We start from the raw sequence: 21,146 nt of genomic DNA, 5'->3' as shown, positions 1-21,146 counted from the left end.
GGATATTAACCATTTGTCATGCAATACAAATGAAATACCATATTTTATTGCCATCAATTTACCATGGTGTTTTGTATTTGGGTTGTGTATTAAAATATAATCATGTTGTGTTTTAAAATAAATAAATAAATAGAATTTAAAGAAGAAAGAACTCAGCAATTTGAAAAACAAAAGAGAAAAAATATGGAATCTCAGGCCCCAGCCCAGACCTGCCACCTCAGATCTGCATTTGACAGGATCCTCAGGTGATTTTTTGTGGACGCCCAAGTTCCAGAAGGGCTCATTATAATAATGTTGCCAGCAGCTGACCCTGCTGAGTAACTGTAGTACTGCTCAGCAAAGAAGAAAGCATTCTTTAGTGAGATCTGAATTACCTGACATCACCCAATCAGCATTTCAATTCTCTTCCACTCACCTCTCACCCCATGCGTTGGAATCTAATTTTGTTATTTGCCCCTAATTGCTCCTTAGACTTTCATCCCACGCCCTCACCCCTGGCTGAGAATGCCAGTTTGAGATTATTCCAAGCTCAGGGTCACTGACTAAATTTAATGACAGTCTCTTTGTGTCCGTAAATATACTAAGGATGACAGTTTTGAAAACCATCCAACTTTGCTTACCCAGAGTTTTGTCCCCTGCAGCCAGGAGGCTGTGGAAGAACAGATACTTTTATCCATAGTGTATCCACAGCAGTGAACAGAATGGGGCAACCGTGGGTCAGATATTTTCCATGTTAATGGGAGGAATGTGCGCTAATTTTACAAACAATTCCCGACATTCCATATCTCCCTTTCTCCTAATATAAGGACAAAAACAAAAACAAAAACAAAAAAAAAACAGAGGTACAGAGGGAATACAATGCATTTGTTTTTATTTATGTTTTAGCTTTGCTTAAGACAAGCTGCAGCATATCCTTTCAAGGGCATTCATTATTCATTAAAAGCCATTCCAAAGAAGTTGAGAGTACATTTTCATATTTACCAGGAAATGATGCTATCTCTAAAGGATTCTGGGTTCTAGTCCTTTTCCTGTTACTATGGAGTAGGAAATTTCAAACAAAAAAAACATGATTGATATTTACAGCACTGAGGAGTTTCCTTTTTTTCCTCTGTGTATCCTGAACTTTCTTTATGTCACCATAACTTTTGTGTCTCTCTTCCTTAACCTGAGAAATACAGAATATGAAGGCTATATTAAATATTACCATCTTCACTGAAAAACTTGACATTTAACCTGCCCTTACCCCCAGTGTGTTGGTATACATAAAATAAAAGCATCACGTGAATAGAGGGCTTCCTTTACACAATGAACTTTGCTGAATGGAATGGAGAATACAAAAATGCATGAAACATGTGCTCTGCCTTCCAAAAGTATGCAATATATTAAAAGCATACGTATAATGAAATACAGCCAAAAATTATGGGAGAAAATTAGAGGTACGCAAAAAACATTTTTTAAGTTCTGAGTTATAACAATGAAGGTGAGCAAAATCACTTTGGCGTGGGGGGAAGGACTGGATGGCTGAGAGATGCTGCTGGGGGAAAGTGGCTTTAAGCTAGAACTGGAGGATGAGAAGAATTTGGAAATAATGGCAACACTGGGATACAGCATTCTATGAAAAGTGAAGAAGTTTTTAAAGAGTCATGGAAGAAGGCAAATAAAAGACTAATCAATTTCTGTCCTAGGAACAATTTTATTAGTGTTATCCTGCAGATGTTGTGACCAGATCAATTCCATGTTCTAAGGACCAAAGAAGAGAAAAAATCAAGTTGAACTGTAAGGAATAATTCCTTGCCACTGAAACAGTTGAGGAAGAAGATAGAATTAGCAATTTTTTTGAAGTGAAATACTCTCCTAGCATTGAACAACCTGCTGACAAATTAATCATAATGAGTGACTTTCACAGGTTTTAATTTTTATTTTGTGGTAGAATCCTGTACACTATCAGCATCAATTAATTAATACAAAAGTAATGCAATCAATATCCTTAATAAATGAATGTAATCAATATTAAGTAGCCATAGCTCCAATATATACTAAAAAAATCTATATTTTAATAAATTTCAAAACTGTTTTCCCTTTGTTCCTTAAGTTACAAAAAAAGAAGGAAGTTGTTGATCAAGAATTTGAAAGCACATCTTTTTAATGAATAAACTATGTTCTTACAAAAGTACAAATAGTAATTTAGGGAAGTAGTCATAACTTTTAGAGAACCATCAGAATCCTGTTAAGGGTAGTGACACATTCACTAAAGAGTTTTCTAGAAACCCAAGGATCTTTACACATCTTTGAGGAGAAACTAACTTTTGGCTAAGGCAGAACTCAGGAACTGAGATAAAAAAAGCCTTTTGGGGCTTCCCTGGTGGCGCAGTGGTTGAGAGTCCGCCTGCCGATGCAGGGGACACGGGTTCATTCCCCGGTCCGGGAAGACCCCACATGCCACGGAGCAGCTGGGCCCGTGAGCTATGGCCACTGAGCCTGTGCGTCTGGAGCCTGTGCTCCGCAACGGGAGAGGCCACAGCAGTGAGAGGCCCGCGTACCGCAAAAAAAAAAAGCCTCTGTATTTTAATATGTGTGGTTGTGATTTGCACACATAATGCAAACAGTTCTTTGGCTTTTTTTTTTCTCATAAAAATAATGCAATGATAAAATGAATTGATTTTTCTCAAATCCCCAAGTATATTTATCTTTTTCTTCTTATAATGTCATGCATTATTTTTGGCAGATGATGTTGAAAACAGAAAGTGTTTAGTTTAACCCCTTGGGCAGCTGTGGGTTCTTTCCTTTTCTTTCCAGTTAATGAATAAGCACTTCCTTGCAGCAAAGAATGGAAGTGAAGTTAGCATTTAATTGACAATGGAACAATCTTGAACAAAAACAAGTATCTGAGGGGGAAAAAAATGCCCTCAAGAAATGTATTATGTTTATGCATCTCACGAGATGGAGCCTTCTCTGCACCTGTTTTCAGATGGGAAGAATTCCAGGTCACATACAAGGAATAAACTTCTCTTTTCAAGTTGATTGTTTCTAAATGTAGCTCAACATAATTGGTCCTCACAGTTTATGTTTTCCTTTCAACAAAACACAAAAATCCAGACAGGTTTTGATCTGCAAGCCACTTCAGAATACGTACATCTCTTCTCAAAACCTTCATTATTAACAATTATAGTGAATGCTCTCTACCCCTTCTGTAATTAACCCTGTCTAGTTAACATTATTTCTTGCTGAAGCCATTGGTTATTTTCTCAGAGTACTGCCGGTGGGGAAGTGGAGGGATCCTCTCTCCTTAAACGGCAAGGTGAGCAATATTTTCAAGGTCACCCACATTGTGTTCCTATGGGATATATTTGGAAGGCTCTGAATTTGCAAAATCCTGCATCCACAAAAAGTGATGTCAAAAAGGAAACTACCTTATTTGTCTTAAATTTTGATTAGTTTGAAAGGCCTGCTGTTGGCAGTTTGAAAGATGCTACCAATAACTGAGCAGTTCCAGGCTCTACTTTGAAACATGCCTGCGGCCCAGAACTTTTAATATTTATGGGGCATGACCTCTAACTGTCAATGATCACTTATTTTCCACAAAGCTATTTGGGGGCAAATACTGATCGCCTGAGGAGCCAGGAACACATTAAGCTACAGATTCAATACCGTACTTGCAGTAGATGGGAATTTCATCTTCATGGGGACAGTCATCACTGTTGATCACCAAGAGGGCACTCACAATTTGTCACAGAGTGTTGAGGATACCAAGACTTTATAACCCTCCAACAGTAGTCAGATCAGAGCTTGTACCATCCAAAAGAACAATTGTGTAAATGCTGGAGAGGGTGTGGAGAAAAGGGAACCCTCTTGCACTGTTGGTGGGAATGTAAATTAACACAGCCACTATGGAGAACAGTATAGAGTTTCCTTAAAAAACTAAAAATAGAACTACCATACGACACAGCAATCCCACTACTGGGCATATACCCTGAGAAAACCATAATTCAAAAAGAGTCATGTAGCAAAATGTTCATTGCAGCTCTATTTACAATAGCCAGGACATGGAAGCAACCTAAGTGTCCATCAACAGATGAATGGATAAAGAAGATGTGGCACATATATACAATGTGATATTACTCAGCCATAAAAAGGAATGAAACTGAGTTATTTGTAGTGAGGTGGATGGACCTAGAGATTGTCATACAGAGTGAAGTAAGTCAGAAAGAGAAAAACAAATACCATATGCTAACACATATATATGGAATCTAAAAAAAAAAAGAAAAAAAAATGGTCAGAAGAACCTAGGGGCAAGATGGGAATAAAGATGAAGACCTACTAGAGAATGGACTTGAGGATATGGGGAGGGGAAAGGGTAAGCTGGGACAAAGTGAGAGAGTGGCATGGACATATATACACTACCAAATGTAAAATAGATAGCTAGTGGGAAGAAGCCGCATAGCACAGGGAGATCAGCTTGGTGCTTTGTGACCACCTAGAGGGGTGGGATAGGGAGGGTGGGAGGGAGGGAGATGCAAGAGGGAAGAGATATGGGAACATATGTATATGTATAACTGATTCACTTTGTTATAAAGCAGAAAGTAACACACCATTGTAAAGATATTATACTCCAATAAAGTTGTTTAAAAAAAAAACAGAAAAGACAATTGTGTCACTTGTAAAACATGGCCTTTTGGAAATGTATAAAAGACCAAACTTCAAAGCTATATAAGTGGTTGAAAAATATACATATAACTGAAGGATAATGAGTATACAGAAAGGGATATTTTTTAAATATTTGGGTTGTTCCTTCCTTCTTTAAGATGAAAGAATATTAAAGTTTGGGTGCAGCACCCTAATTTTACAGTTTGAGGGAGGACATGAGAAAGGGACTGAAACTTTTGTTCAACCAGACCCAAAGTGTTCCAGAGCCTGTAGAAACCCTCAGAAGACGTGTGCACAGGACATGGATATCAGTTCCCCAGAGTCCTGCCTCTTGGAGAGAACAGAGTAGTATTTTGAGATGTTTCTCTCCAGTCCTTTTTTATGAGTACATATACTTACATGTCTTCTTATGAGATTTGAAGAGGTTTGTTATAATTCCTTCCTTGGCAACTGGGGATTAAACTTATGAGCAAGCAAAGTGTAAATAGACTATTAACATTTTAATCCTGTGGGAATATGGATTTTGTAGCACCCCATGAACCCAAGAAGTATCCCCATTTGATATAGGATGGCTAACGTGTCCTTTGACAGAGTGGAAAATGCTAATGTAGAAGAAAAAAAAGAAACAGCTGATGATTAACTCATCTTAAAATAGACAATCTGAAATGTTTCATTTGAAATTTCATAAGTAACTGATTTTCTAAGTTTCATTCACTTATTCATTCATTTGTTCACTCAGTGTGTATTTACTGAGTGCTACTAGGCACATGGGATACATCTGTGATCAAAAACAAAGATCTCTCCCCTCAAGTGGCTACATTCTAATGGGGAGAGAAGGAGAAGAAAACATAAATTAATTAATTAATTAATAATCATTATCATTGTATATTGGAAGAAGGTAAGTGTGACAATTTTTTTTTAAATAAAAGTAAGATATAGGATATTGATTGTTATTAGGGTTGGGGTGCAACTTTAAATAAAAAGGTGATACTTGAGCAAAAACTCCAAGAAGGTGAGAGAGGGAGCCATGTAAAACATCTTGGGAAATAGTGTCCCAAGCAGAAGGAACAGCCAGTGCAAAGGCCCTATCACAGAAGCATGGCTAGTGCATTCGAGGAACATGGCCAGTGTGCCAGGGGAGGATTGAGAGAGGGAAGAGAGGAGTAGGAGAGAGATCAGAGAGGTAACAGGAGGTGGGGTGCAGCACATGACACAGGGTCTCGTAGACCTATTGAAGCCTTGCCTTTTACTCTGAAGGAAATGAGAGCCAGCAGAGGGATCTAATTAGCTGTATGGAGGCAAGACTGGGGCAAGGCCAGTTAACAGGCTTGGCACCAACCCAGACAAGAGATAACAGCAGCTCAGATCATGGTGGTAATGGTGCAGGTTGAGCAAAATTGGTAGTATTCTGACTACTTTTTTGTTTGTTTTTTTGCGGTACGCGGGCCTCTCACTGTTGTGGCCTCTCCCGCTGCGGAGCACAGGCTCCGGACGCGCAGGCTCAGCGGCCATGGCTCACGGGCCCAGCAGCTCCGCGGCATGTGGGATCTTCCCGGACCGGGGCACGAACCCGTGTCCCCTGCATCGGCAGGCAGACCCTCAACCACTGCGCCACCAGGGAAGCCCTCTGACTACTTTTTGAATGTAGATAAAACAAGACTGATTCTCTGATTGATTGGAAGGAGGGTGTGAGAGAACAACAGCAATCAAGGGTGCGTCCAAGGATTCTGGTCCGGACAACCAGAAGGATGGAGTCGCCATCCACTGAGTTGGAATGAGCTACAAAAAGGACAGCTTTGGGGGGAAATAGGGTATTCAGTGCTTGATACGTTAAGTTTGAGACGTCCTGGACATCCAAGTAGAGATATTGACAACCTGGAACCAGCTATGTAGGCTTAAGACTTGATCCATGGTCACCAGCAAATGGTCACCAGCATGGTGTTGGTACCAAAGTGCAGAGAGACAGAAGAGTATTTTAAGTATCTCAGCTACTGACTCTGCATAAAAATGGGATTAAGAAATAGCTTGGTAAAGTTAGAAAAGCTGAGATTTGAATCCCAGTTCTTCCATATATGAGCTGGGTTATGCTCATCCAGTTTCTAACCTCTCTGAGATTCCCTTATTCCATCAATAAAGTGGAGCATCTTGAGTCAGGTTCCCAAGAAGCAGAGGCTGAGATGGAGAATTCTGTGTAAGTGGTTTATTGAGAGTGCTCTCAGGAGAAAGGGAGTGGGGAAAGCAGGAGAGGGCAGGGAAAGGAGCTAAGAAAGGCTGGGGTTTCAGCTGAAGTCAAGCTTCAGTCTGATACCATGGGCAGTTCTGGTGCTGGAACTACACCAGAGTTGGTCCCGCCTTGAAGCAAGGGAACCAACAGCATCTCTGACATGGGGGTCATAATAAACACCACTCAAGTTTATTGTGAAATTTAGGGGAGCATAGTGACTATCACATAGTAGGTCTTCTGAGAAAGTTTCTGATCGTCCCTCCTTGTAGCTTTGTGTCAATTCTGAATATTTACCAACAGCTGTATTCCCTCCTCCCTTGTTCAGTGAATGGTTTGCTAGAGGTGCTTCTGATCACATAGAGATCTATTGCTGTTCCCTCCCATTAGAATTTCCTTGTAGAGCTAATTATTCACATATTTTAAAACACAACCCTTTTCTTCAGTAATGAGGCTGTGAGCATGTTTCTTTTTCACAGGCACTATGAATAAAAAATGCTGGAAAAGTGTTCTCCCCACAAATGCTGGGCAGAACACTTTAGTTCCGGAATCTGCATATCAAAACATTTTGTCTGACTTACTCCACTCAGTATGACAATCTCTAGATCCATCCATATTGCTGCAAATAGCATTATTTCATCCTTCTTATGGCTGAGTATTATTCCATTGCATATATGTACCACATCTTTATCCATTCCTCTGTCAATGGACATTTAGATTGCTTTCTTGTCTTGGCTACTGTAAACACTGCTGCAATGAACATTGGGGTACATGTACCCTTTCGGACCATGTTTTTCTCTGGATATATGCCCAGGAGTGGGATTTCTGGATCATATGGTAGCTCTCTTTTTAGTTTTTTAAGGAACCTCCATACTATTCTCCATAGTGGCTGTACCAATTTACATTCCCACCAACAGTGTAGGAAGGTTTCCTTCTCTACACACCCTCTCCAGCATTTATTGTTTGTGGATTTCTTGATGATAGTCATTTTGACTGGTGTGAGGTGATATCTCACTGTAGTTTTGATTTGCAGTTCTCTAACAATTAGCGATGTTGGACATTTTTTCATGTGCCAAAATATCGTATGATATCGTTTACATGCAGAATCTAAAAAGAAATGATAGAAATGAACTTATTTAGAAAACAGAAACAGACTCACAGACTTAGAGAACCAACTTATGGTTTACCAGAGGGGAAGAGTTGGGGGAAGACATAGATAGGGAGTTTGGGATTGACATGTACACACTGCTATATTTAAAATGGATAACCAACAAGGACCTACTGTATAGCACAGGGAACTCTGCTCAATATTATGTAACAACCTAAATGGAAAAAGATTTTGAAAAAGAATAGATACATGTATATGTATAACTGAGTCACTTTGCTGTACACCTGAACTATAACAACATTGTTAATCAACTATATTCCAATATAAAATAAAAATTAAAAAAAAAGACATTTTGTCTTCTTAGGAGAATCCTGACTCTTGGCAAAGAAAAGAAAAAGTAGGTGAGGAAGTGGGGGGATGGATTCTAAAACAATTTTATCTTTATTGCTAATCTAGAAACCTAGGCGTTTGATCATTACATTAGAAAATGACACAGTGGAACATGTTGACAGCAATAAGAGTCATTTAACAAGTAGAATCAGCCTTAATTTATAAAATACCGTAACACTAGAGACCAGCTTTGTACTTTGCCTCTGTCCATTTTCTAAGGACAATTTGGAAGGCTGTGTGTTCTGGTTACCTGAGAGTCTTCTTCAGAAAACTATTTTTCTCCCCCAAACTTTATTGTTAAAAAAATCATTCTAAAATCACCCCAAACTGTGTACCTTTGCAAATAGACAATTGAAATTTTTATACTCTAAGCCACAAGGGGGTGTTAGGTGGGATGTGAGCCAAGCAGAGCACCAAAGCCCAGTCAACCCCAGTTGTGAGCAGCTTCATCTTTTTACGCCTGGGGGCCACAGAAATATCAGCATTTTTGCTCTGAGCCAAAGGGCACAAAACTAAGAAAGTACTGGGCAAAGGACTGAAGATGAAGGAGATGGAAGAAACTGAATCAAAGGCCAGGGTCTTGGGTTGGTTTCCTCTCCTGTAAAATGATAAAAGTATCCATCCAGGATATTGCTATGAGAACTGAATCAGTCAATATATGCAAATCACTTCATCTAGTGGAATACAAGAATTCAGTATTATTCCTACTAAATAAGGACCTTAACAAAGTACGTGGCACATAATAGGAGTTTTGTGTGCGATCTGTGGTAAAAGGAATTCAGGAACCCCAAAATCAGATATTTTATGAAAGGAGAGCCACACGGGAGAATAAGAGGAAATTAAACTTCACACTACAAAGAATTATAGAAGGTTCTTCACACTCAGGATCACATGTAATATTTTAAACCGCCTTGGACAACCTATTGTGGTCTATTTTAGAGATGAGGAAATTGAAGCTTAGAGAGGTCCAGTGACTTGCCCAAATTCATACACTCACAGAAAAAATCTCTGTTTAGCTGGAAAGATGCTTCACAGCTTGTCAATTTAACATATTATGTTTTTAGATTATCTGACTGTCTTGGATCCCCATTCACAAATTTGAGGGACTTGCTGGCTATCCCAACCAAATATCCTTTGGTCCCAAGTTAAGGTGCCCTTGCAGTAACTTGCTGGTTCCTCATTAAGCATGTGAGGGGGGCAGTTCTTGGAGAAAAGACTGTAGGGCAGACCAAACCAAAGGTGTCCATGCCCTAGGAGAGCTTATGCTAAATACTCTTATATGATAAAGATAGTTGGTGATCAAAGGACTCTTGCCTTCATTCAGTCATTCAACAAACTTTTGAGAGTTGGCAGTGTGTAAGGTCCCTATGACAGATGTTTTTCCAAAGATAAAGGATATTTACTGGGAGGCTTCAAATTTGAAGGAAGAACCAGGCTTCGAGAAGGCGAGGAGCTCAGCTTCAACCACATTCTCTCCTTAAATGGGTCTTCCAGATCAAATTTCTCAAAGACTCTCATTGTTTCAGCCTTAGTTTCATTCTGATCCCTCGACTAGCTCTTGGGTTAGGACACCCAATTGAGAAACCCAGAAACCCACTAGGATCACACTGGATAGGGATAACAAAGGACAAAAATAGAGCTATTATCAGTTGAAAAGAGGGAGAGATGCTGTGATCTTAAAACCAACAGAGGTTCATTCTGAACAGCACTGTTAATGCTGGAATACAAGAAGAAAAAATATTCCCTTACCTTCAAGAAGATTTTAGACTGAGAGAGATAAGACACGTATACAAACATGTGTATATGTGATATATTCACTACAGAAAGCCCTCAGTGCTTCACTCCCCTCTGAACCACATTCTTTGTAACGTGGTTCTGTGACACCTTCCATCAAGAAGCAGAGCCAGTTTCTGGCTCCTCGCACCCGGGCTGCCTCGAGAGCTACTTTCACTAATAAATGCAGCAGGAGGGCCCATGTGCCAGTTCCAGCCCACCTGTCCCAGCCAAAGCTACCCTGGACCACCTCAAGGCTGCTGAGCCCCAAGCATGAGGACCCAGCAACAAAGAGCAGGGCCACCTCCCAGTCTACAGCTGACCATAAACACAGCTGTGAGCCCACAGGAGACCCGAAGGATAGCCCAGCTGACCCATAGTCTTATGATCAATAATACATTTTTATTATTTTAAGCCACTGAGTTTGGGGGAGTTTATTATGCAGTAATAGCTAACTGAAATTTACGTATTTATAATCCAAGAGAGCATTCAAAGGCAGTTAAAGAAGGCCAGAACTAAATATTACAGGAGTTCAGAGGAAGAGTTGGCTTCTGGATTAGAAAAACAGGAATGAATATTATGGTCCTCAGTCCCCTTCTCATAGAGGTAGTGATATTGTGAGTTAGCTTTGCAGATTAAAAAGAATTTCCTCAGGTAAAGATAAAAGGAGAGCATAACATCTTTATTTTTAATAAGAGTAATTCTTCATTTGAAGTTTTCAATGTCTTTCTAATGTATTTAATATCTTTAAAAAAGGTTTAGGGCTTCCCTGGTGGCGCAGTGGTTAGGAATCCGCCTGCCAATGCAGGGGACGCTGGTTTAAGCCCTGGTCTGGGAAGATACCACATGCCGTGGAGCAACGAAGCCTGTGCGCCACAACTACTGAGCCTGCGCTCTAGAGCCCGTAAGCCACAACCACTGAGCCCACGTGCCACAACTACTGAAGCCCGCGTGCCTAGAGCCTGTGCTCTGCAACAAGAGAAGCCACTGCAATGAGAAGCCTGCGTATTACAACAGAGTAGCACCTGCTCGCCGCAACTAGAGAAAGCCCTCGTGCAGCAACAAAGACCCAACTCAGCCAAAAATAAATTAATTAATTAAATAAATTTTTAAAAAGGTTTATTCCTTTCCCCTGTGACTGAGAAGAAATTGTATAGATACATAAATTTCTTTTCCTCACATAGCAAGAATCAAGACTAGAATTACAGTTCTGGAAAGGCAATTGTATTTCCAGTGACACTCTACAGCAAACACCTACATCACCCCAGCACCTGTTAAATAAAACATGTATATTTTATTTATAAAGGTCAACTAATTAGCAAGAGTGAGTTTTTATAAAACAGAATTTAAAAGGCAATTATTCTAAGACAGAAACCTAATTGTTATACATTTAACATGTTGAATTATCCAAGAAGAAAGAAAGAAAGCAAGAAAGAAAGGGAGAAAGAGGGAGAGAGAGAAAGAGAGAGGGAGAGAGGGAGAGAGGGAGGGAAGAAAAAGAAAGAAACCCTATAACATTATTCAAGTGGTCCCTAGAAGGTCACCAATGAGAGCTCATCACCTCTCTCACCCGTGATTCAATTATTAAAGTTCAAATTCTAATAATATTGTGAAATAATGAACTATAGGATAAGAATGTTTTTCAAACAAAGTACACGGAAATGAGAATTACTGCTACAGAATAAAACTGTACTACTGATAAAACCATTATCAGAAAACAATTAAATAAAGGGGAAAATTCTGGAGCACAATTACGATAAAATAATAAACACACAGAAGAGAAAACGCCCTTTCCATGTTCCCAGACGCAATCACATAATCACATTTTCCTCACAGAAACAGAATCTCACACACACACACTGGGTATCAAGAAGTTATATCAGAACAGTGCTTAAAAGCAGTATACATTAAAGAAAAACAGGAGAAATTATTCTCCAAGTTGCAGTCAAAGTTATGACAGTGTTAACTTTACAAAACCCAGTTCTGATTGGGTCTATCCACTGCCTGAAAATGCTCAGTGGGTCCCTATTATTTACAGAATCAAAATTGAAGTATTAGGTGAGACTCCCTAAAAGCAGAGTCAGGGACTGTTGTGCCCGTCCTTTGGTAAGGTGTGTCCTCAGAGGAAGGGAGGTAAGGGAAGCAGGAAAGGACGGGTTCGAGGGGCCAAGCGAGACTGTGGCCTGGGCTGGAGTCTCAGCTCACCCCATCCCACAAGAGCTCTGAGGCATGAACAGCACCGCAGAGCTGCCTCGTCATGAAGCAAGGAGCAGGCTCTTACACCCCCAGATCGCTACTGGCTGCAGGTTTCCCTGGTGAGGTTGTAACCTCTCAGGCATTTCTGGATGAGGTGGCTCCTACAGAATGGGGAGACTGGAGAAGTGGCAGAGATTAACCAACACTCACAGCAGCTAAAGGAAGAACACACTGGCCAGGCAAAGGGGTCTCGGTGGGACACCAACAGCATCTTCTATGCATCTGTAATCCCGCCTGGACAGCCTTGCTGTCCTAAGCTCCCCTCTCCCCCACTCCCCCCAAGCATGGCACATAGGTACACGTTAACAGCGATGATTTCACAGAGTCTGTTGCCTCGCACTGGACTCCCCTTTCCTCTTTTTCCTCTTCCAAAGCTCCACCTTATTCTTTGTAATCAAGTGCAATTGTTACCCTCTCAACAAAGTCCCCTTTGATCCCCAGAAAGGATCCGTTACTTATTTTTCTCTATTTCAAGGCCCTTTGTATAATTCACTCTTATGGTATAGCCCATCATTTAAGATATTTGTTAAATGCATTAACCCCCTGGCTAAATCATCAGTCCCATGAGGACGGGGATTGCATGTGGCTGTTTTCCCGTCCCCAACATTGAAATACGGGGCCTGGAGTAGGGTCGTGGCTCTGTGACTGATTGGTGAATAAATAGATGCCTACATGAGAACAATGGTCTTCTCTGGAGAAGAACAAAGTCATTCATTCAGCTTTGGCTTTCTATTCCAACCGGACAATCCAGTGAGCTGTGTCACTGCAATGTCCTGTCTGAGCAGCCTGTTTACTCATAACCTGGGAGGCTTTTAGCCAAAATACTGCATTGTCCATTTCACTGGCGTGGGGCACACCAACAATTAAACGAGGACAATAAAAGGACCACATTCAAGCAAGTGCTGATGCAATTACTGGCCATCAGTCACTGGATTCAATTATGTCCAAAAGGAAACATTGAAAACTAAGGGGTAAAAAGAAGGTGCGGATATTGAAAGATAGCGGTCAGACTCACCTTTGCTTCTTAGATCTTTTTAGGTACAGTGATCAAAATGAACTTGCTTATCTTCTCATAGATTTTTTTGACCAGTTTTCCCCACTTCCACTTGTTATGAGAGAGACCCAATTCTGAGGCGGGAGTTTTTAAAGACGTATGACACATACCCTGAAAAGCGCACAAACCATAATTAATTAGTTAATAATTAATCATAAATTAATTTTTACTCAGTGAGCACACCTATAAAACCAGCACACACATCAAGAAGTAGAACATCATCAGGAGGCCGGAAATTTCCTGGGTTCCCTCTCAGTCATTACCCTCGAGGGTTACTAGTATCCTGGTTTCTAACACTGTATATTAGTCCAGCCTGCTTAGGAAGAAGGAGAGTCATACAGGGTACACTTTTCTATCTGGCTTCTTTCACTGAACAGTATGTTCATGAGATTCAGGCAGGATGTTGTGTAGAGTTGCACATTATTCATTGTCACTGCTATGTCACAAGCCATTGCATGAATTATGCCATGACTGATTGGCCACTCTGCTATTTATTGATGAGCAGTTGGGTTGTTTTCAGTTTGGGGCTATTAAGATAGTGGTGCCACAAGAATTCTCATACATATTATCTGGTAAACATAGTATGCGTTTCTGTTCAATTCATTACGTTAATGCAGCATAAATGTATTTGATGGTCATCTGTCTTTGTCAAATTACTAGACTGTTAGGTAGAAAATAAAGCTATCCACATTAAAAATAAATTACATTATGAAAAAGTAAATAAAAGAAAAATTGGACACATGAATCAAATGCAACCAATTTTTTAAAAAAAGATTCAGAATAATAGGTATATGGGATTCATTATACTATTCATTCTAATTTTTTGCATATCTGATTTATTTTTCAAAATTAAGGTTTAAAACTTGTGCTTCAAAGTGATCAGTGGAAAATTTCAACAACTATCCCCAAGTAGATGTAAAATTCATGCATGTAATCAGAGAATACAGGCCTATTTAGCTTTGTAAATACTGCCAAAGAGTATTGCAAAGAAATATGACCAATTCAAACCTGACTTTTTCCAGTTTTATGGAGACATAATTGACATACACTCTGTATAAGTTTAAGGTTCACAGCACGCTGATTTGACTTACATATATTGTAAAAAGAAAAAAAATTCTCCTTGTGATGAGAGCTCTTAGAATCTACTCTCTTAACAACTTCCCTATAAATCATACAGCAACGTTACCTATAGTCATCTTGCTGTACGTTACTAGTACTTACGTATAACTAGAAGTCTGTACCCTTGGACCACCTGCCTGATTCCGCCTCTCCTATCTCCCACCTCTCATAACCACACACCCGATCCCTTTTCAAACCTGAATTTTTAAAATCCAGACTTTCATTGTACAGATGGACCAGTGTATTCCTGCTAATAGACCCAGCCTGGGCGACCAAGTGTGTAAGATACATAATAACTATGGCTGGGCTCATTCATTCTCTATCACTAAAGGTAAATAAATCAATAGGAAGGATGAGAACACATTTTGTGGTGGATTATTTACTACATACACTTAACCTGGGTCGACCAGACCAGGTGACACCAATTTCTATTCCTATTCACTTTTCTTCCTTTGCTCAGAAATCTTCAGTCCAGATATTGAACTATTTTTTGGCAAAAGAGCACTACGTACTAATACAAATGTGTGGTCCTGGAGCCTTATTACTTTAGCAGGAAATAGCTAGTGCCTCATAATTGAGAACTGGGTTCTGAGGAAACTGATTGTTAAATTTTCATGGGAAGTAAGAGTAGTAAAAAAAAATCTGCTGGAAAGGGGTTTGTAAGTATTTTTAAATTTCTGTTTTCTCTATGATACCATGAAGTCCATGACTGTGAACATCTGGTTCATGGTTGCTACCCAGACATCTTGTAAAGTGCCTGATACAGAGTAGTTTTCAGTAACGCTTGTGCACCTAGTTGCTCGTAATATTCATCATGACTCTTGTGCATTTAGGCGAGAGGTCTTAAAGTTGCTCAAAAAGCTGCTCAAAGAAACTCTGTGTGTGTGTGTGTGTATGTGTGTGTGTGTGTGTGTGCCACTATTTTGGTAAATGGACATCATGGCTTGTGACAGCATGTGATATCATGGCTTTCACTGATTCTGAATTAGAATAAAGGTGAACATGTCTAGTGCTATTTTTCACTTGACTTGATCCAAACCAGTTTGGATCCACACAGGGTGTAAACTAAATGACTGAGGTCACAACTCAATCCAGACTGAAACTGAGAAACTACAGCTGGATGACAAATTGGTCAATTCCACGTATAAACTGAATAATGATAAATGTGCCCACTGGGTACTAGAAACAGTATCTAGATTAGATGCACTGTCTCTAACTCCTACAATGCCGTGAGCAGGCATCATTAGTCTCACTATTCAACTGAAAATGAGAGCGATGAAGTGGCTGACCAAGACCACTTACTTAGTAAACAGAGTGGGGGTTGATTCCAAGCCTGGCTATGTTTGATTCCAAACCTTTTGCTAGTTCTGCTATATCTCAAAGCCCAGGGATTATTTATTTAGTGTCAGGATGGAAAATTAGGAAAAAAACAAAGCATAACAAAGTGTCGAGACTCCTAAGACCGTGTGGGTGTGGAGGATGCAATGCAAGGTTTCTCCCAGGTGGACAGGCCAGCTAGCAAGCCTGCAGTGGTGCCATGGCAACGTGCAGTATCCTTAGCAGAGTCACATTAGGTGATGGATGCCTGTTTTTTGGTTTATAGTGTGTGGGGTTTTTTAACCAGATATTAAGAGAACAAAATGTTTTTTATTATCGGTGTCTTTATTTGAAAATCACTCTGCACATGGACCTCTGGGGAAATGCTGCTCCGTCTTTCAAAGGCAAATTTGCATTTTACACATAGAAGAGTTCTTTCTTGTGATTTGCTTTTCAGTGGGAGCTCTCCAAGGCCCCTTCTTTGGGTTTTAAAATGCTATGATTTTACATCTCATCAAATATAATATAAAAGTTCAAGTTTAATATATCTTACAAAAATTGCCTTCCTGTAGATTATGCCCTTCAGCTATCATTTTAAATTGTAATTTGCAGTTTTGAAATTCTTCCATAAAAGAAGATGTTTTCTTTAGTCAAAATAGAAGTAACTTAATTTTTATTGTCTGGCTAAATTGATCCACTTTTATCCTTTTGTTTGAAGGAGTTGTCATGAATTTGTAGAGTTGCCCCATTTTCCAGGGAAATATATGCATTCTTTGGGTCTCAGAGCATGAAAAATTTGACTTTAAAAGGCACTTAGGATGAAATAGCTATAATTCTATTGCAGTTTTATTACTGAATTCAGTTTTTAAGGGACAAAAGATATTAATTAGCTTAGGTAGCCCTCAACACAATTCAATATATATTTTGGAGCATGTAATACATATGAGTCTCTCGAACATTGAAATAAGGTAAAAAGGGTCTCTTTCATTAAAAGAGTCCACAGAGGAATAGGGTTATTTTGAAAGCTAGTTAAAGTGAGTAAAGGGTCATAGAGGAGTTGGCTTAGAACTGATGAAATGAGTATTTTGCATAAAGCCCACTGTGTCTTTATTAACTTAGTTCAACATTAGTGCTCAAAAACTATGTTGAAAGAATGGATGGCCAGCATGATAAATACCTGGAGATAACTTTATTTCATCCATACCCTTCATGAGCTCTAAAAACTATGCATGCTTCATCTGTACTTTCCTTAGATCACTTCCTCTTCCTGGATGAATGTCAAAGGCATTATGGAATTAAAAGACCAACACTTTTCCTGTGATATTGCAAAGTCCTTGTAAAAATACTTGAAGTGGTATTTAAATGACAACTCAAAAGGTAACAAAATTATTTCTAGTTGAAAGAAAAGTCAGGCAGATAGAAAATTTATAGAGATCCATGTAAATGATATGCAGTGAAAGTAAACTGAGAGAAGAAAGATATCTGCCAGGCTTAATTCACGTCACTCATTTTAAAATTGACACAAAGGTAGTTAAAATCACTAACTTATGTTGAAACATTCTCTATTGATTGACAGAAGAATGCTAAATGATGTTGACAAATGATAAGCCACATAAAATAGCCACACTCAAATTTGAGAACTGTTGCTGCGCAAGTGTATTAGTCTGGTCAGACTTCCATAACAAAATACTCAGATTGGCTGGCTTAAACAACAGACATTTATTTTCTCATGGTTCTGGAGGCTGGAAGGCCAAGTTCAAGGTGCCAGCAGCACAGGTTTCTTGTGAGGACTCTTTTTCTGCCTCAAAGATGGATGTCACCACCTTGCCTTTCCTCTGTGTGGGCACTGCTATTGTTGCTCCCTCTTCTTATAAGGGCACCGGTTCTATTGGATTAGAGCCCCACTCTTATGGCCTCATTTAAACTTAATTACTTAAAGATCCTATCTCCAAATATAGTCACACTGAGAGTTAGGGCTCCAACACAGGGATTGGGGGAGGTACAATTCAGTCCATAAAAATGGGGCTCACTATCAATGTCAGCACAGAAATCTCCAACATCTTAGAAAATCAACTACATAAATTGCCCAAGATTCTTGGCAATTTTTTAATCAACATTGTCTATCCAAAAGGTTAGCATCTCTCATGTACCAGCATAATTTCGATTGGAATAGTAATATCTTGCTGGCTAATTTGTTGCGTAATTCTGTACTATTGTATCCTTCGAGAAATAGTTTAATTTATATTTAGACATAATTAGTTTTCTTCTTCATCATCCAATTCTTAAAATTCATCCAAAATGTTCCAACACTGACTACCCTTCCCCTCGAACAGTGCCAGCTTCAGCAACACTTTTTTCTTTAAAATGGAAGCTCACATAAGCAATTATCAGCATCTCAGCTTTTGAAAGAAACTTTCTTTTCCCAACTTGGGTAAATGAATAGAAAGCAATTGTTACTTCAGCTACTGTACACTAAATTATCACAGTAATAGCTTATGAGTCAGGTTTATTTTGCACTCTTTTGAGCCCTTTTCCTGCAGAAAAATTTCCATCCTCCCCGTTTTCTCACTGTGATTTTGTAGGACCAAAAAACACACTAACAGTAGACGTTCTTTTTGAATTTCTTTGCCTTTTTCCTTTGATGTTTGTTGTTGTTGTTGTTGATGTTTATGGGCCTTCTTTGCTCACTTTACATGGGTATCCAGACACTTTGAAGGTGCAAGTAAGAAGCATACTTCCACAGGTGCATGAGAGATGATGTCCTGGAATGATAATAACATTTTGGGTGAAGAAGATTTGAGTTCTGATTCTGGCTCTGCCAAATACTAAGTGTGCACCCTTGGGAAAGCTGCTTACCTTTTTACATCTTACCTTTCTCATCTACTAAGTGTAGAGGATAAAAGCAGTCTTAGAGAATTGCTGTAAACACCACAGATTTAAAAATATACTAGACAGAGACCTTCAAGATGGCAGAGGAGTAAGACATGGAGATCAACTTCCTCCCCACAAATACGTCAAAAATACAGCTACATGTGGAACAATTCCTACTGAACACCTACTGAATGCTGGCAGAAGACCTCAGAATTCCCAAAAGTCAAGAAAATCCCCATGTACCTGGGTAGAGCAAAAGAAAAAAGAAAAAAAGAGACAAAAGAATAGGGACGGGATCTGTACCTCCTAGGGAGGGAGCTGTGAAGGAGGAAAAGTTTCCACACACTAGGAAGCCCCTTCACTGGTGGGGGTGGGGCGGGGAGAAGCTTTGGAGCCACGGAGGAGAGTGCAGAAACAGGGGTACTGAGGGCAAGGGGAGAGATTCCCTCACAGAGGATCAGTGCTGACCAGCCCTCACCAGCCTGAGATGCTTGTCTGCTCATGCGCTGGGACGGGTGGGGGCTGGGAGCTGAGGCTCAGGCTTCCGAGGTCAGACCTCAGGGAGAGAGCTGGGGCTGGCCACGTGAAGACAGCCTGAAGGGGGCTAGTGTGCTACAGCTAGCTGGGAGGGAGCCCGGGAAAAAGTCCAGACCTACTGGAGAGGCAAGAGACCACTGCATTGGGTACATGAGGAGAGGGGATTCCTGTTCCGTGTGCCCACAGATGACAGAGCACTACCTAAGTGAGCTCCAGAGACAGGCAAGAACTGCGGCTATCATGTTGGACCCGAGAGATGGGCATGGACAGCTAACATTGCTCTTGCTGCCACCAAGAATCCCGTGTGCAAGTGCAGGTCACTACCTGCACACATACCCACCCCACCCCCGCAGGAGCCTGTGCAGCACGCCACGGCCAGGATCCCATGATCCAGGAACAACTTCCCCAGGAGAACACATGGCATGCTTCAGGCTGTTGCAACATCATGCTGGCCTCTGCCACCGCAGGCTCACCCCTCCTTCCAATTATGACTACAGTACCCCTCCCTCGCCCCAGCATCAGTGAGCAAGAGAGCCCTAATAAGCCGCTGCTTTAAACCCCTCCTGTCTGGGCAGGGAACAGATCTCTGAGGGTGGCCTACACACAGAGGCAGGGCCAAAACCAAAGCTGAACCCCAGGAGCTGTGCATTAAATCCCCACAGTCAACTTGATAAACCCTGCATCTGTGGAATACCTGAATAGACAATGAATGTTCCCCAAATTGAGGCGATGGACTTTGGGAGCAACTGTAGACTTGGGGTTTGCTTTCTACGTCTGATTTGTCTTTGGTCTTATGTTTATCTTAGTTTAGTTTTTAGTGCTAGTTATCATTGGTGGATTTCTTTATTGGTTTGATTGCTCTCTTCCTTTTTTTATTTTTTCTTTTTTCTCTTTTTGTGTGTGTGTGTGTGTGTGTGTGTATGTTTCTTTGGAGATGTTTGTTTAGTTTTTCTTTTACCATTTGTTTTGGGGTGCATTTGTGTTTTCTTCCTTTTCTTCCAACCCGTGTGGCTGGCAGGGTCTTGGTGCTCCGGCTGGGTATTGGGCCTGAGCCTCTGACGTGGGAGAGCCGAGTCCAGGACACTTGAACACTACAGACCTCCTAGCCCCACGTAATATTAATTGATGAGAGCTCTCCCAGAGATCTCCAACTCAACACTAATACCCAGCTCCACCCAACGGCCAGCAAACTCCAGTGCTGGATGCCCCATGCCAAACAACTAGCAAGACAGGAACACAAACACACCCATTAGCAGAGAGGCTGCCTAAAGTCATACTAAGTTAACAGACACACCAAAACACAACTCCGGAAGTGGTCCTGCCCACCAGAAGGACAAGATCCAGCCCCACCCACCAGAACACAGGTACTAGTCCCCCCAACCAGGAAGCGTACACAAGCCACTGAACCAACCTCACCCACTGGGGCCAGACACCAAAAATAACAGGAACTAAAAACCTGCAGCCTGCGAGAAGGAGACCCCAAACACAATAAGTTAAACAAAATGAGAAGACAGAGAAATATGGAGCAGATGAAGGAGAAGGTAAAAACCCACCAGACCAAACAAATGAAGAGGAAATAGGTAGTCTACCTGAAAAAGAATTCAGAGTAATGATAGTAAAGATGATCCAAAATCTCAGAAATAGAATGGAGAAAATACAGGAAACATTTAACAAGGACCTAGAAGAACTAAAGGACAAACAATGACGAACAACACAATAAATGAAATTAAAAATTCTCTAGAAGGAATCAATAGCAGAATAACTGAGGCATCTGGGGTGGGGGTGGTGTGTGGGTACTGACCTGCGCTTCCACACAAGATTCGTGGTGGCAGCGGGATCAGTGTTAGCTGTCCATG

General features: G+C 40.5%; 1 long non-coding RNA gene across 1 annotated transcript in view; it reads right to left on the bottom strand.

The window, feature by feature from the left end:
• The window catches only part of LOC141276517 (uncharacterized), a 136,251-nt gene that overhangs the window by 26,262 nt on the left and 88,843 nt on the right, over nucleotides 1–21,146 (bottom strand). The window contains exon 3 of the long non-coding RNA XR_012326212.1: nucleotides 13,408–13,557. This is a non-coding gene — a long non-coding RNA (uncharacterized lncRNA). The remainder of the gene's footprint in view (nucleotides 1–13,407; nucleotides 13,558–21,146) is intronic.

Source organism: Tursiops truncatus, chromosome 15, assembly GCF_011762595.2.
Source record: "Tursiops truncatus isolate mTurTru1 chromosome 15, mTurTru1.mat.Y, whole genome shotgun sequence".
Taxonomy (NCBI): domain Eukaryota; kingdom Metazoa; phylum Chordata; class Mammalia; order Artiodactyla; family Delphinidae; genus Tursiops; species Tursiops truncatus.
This window is presented reverse-complemented; position numbering and strand designations above follow the sequence as displayed.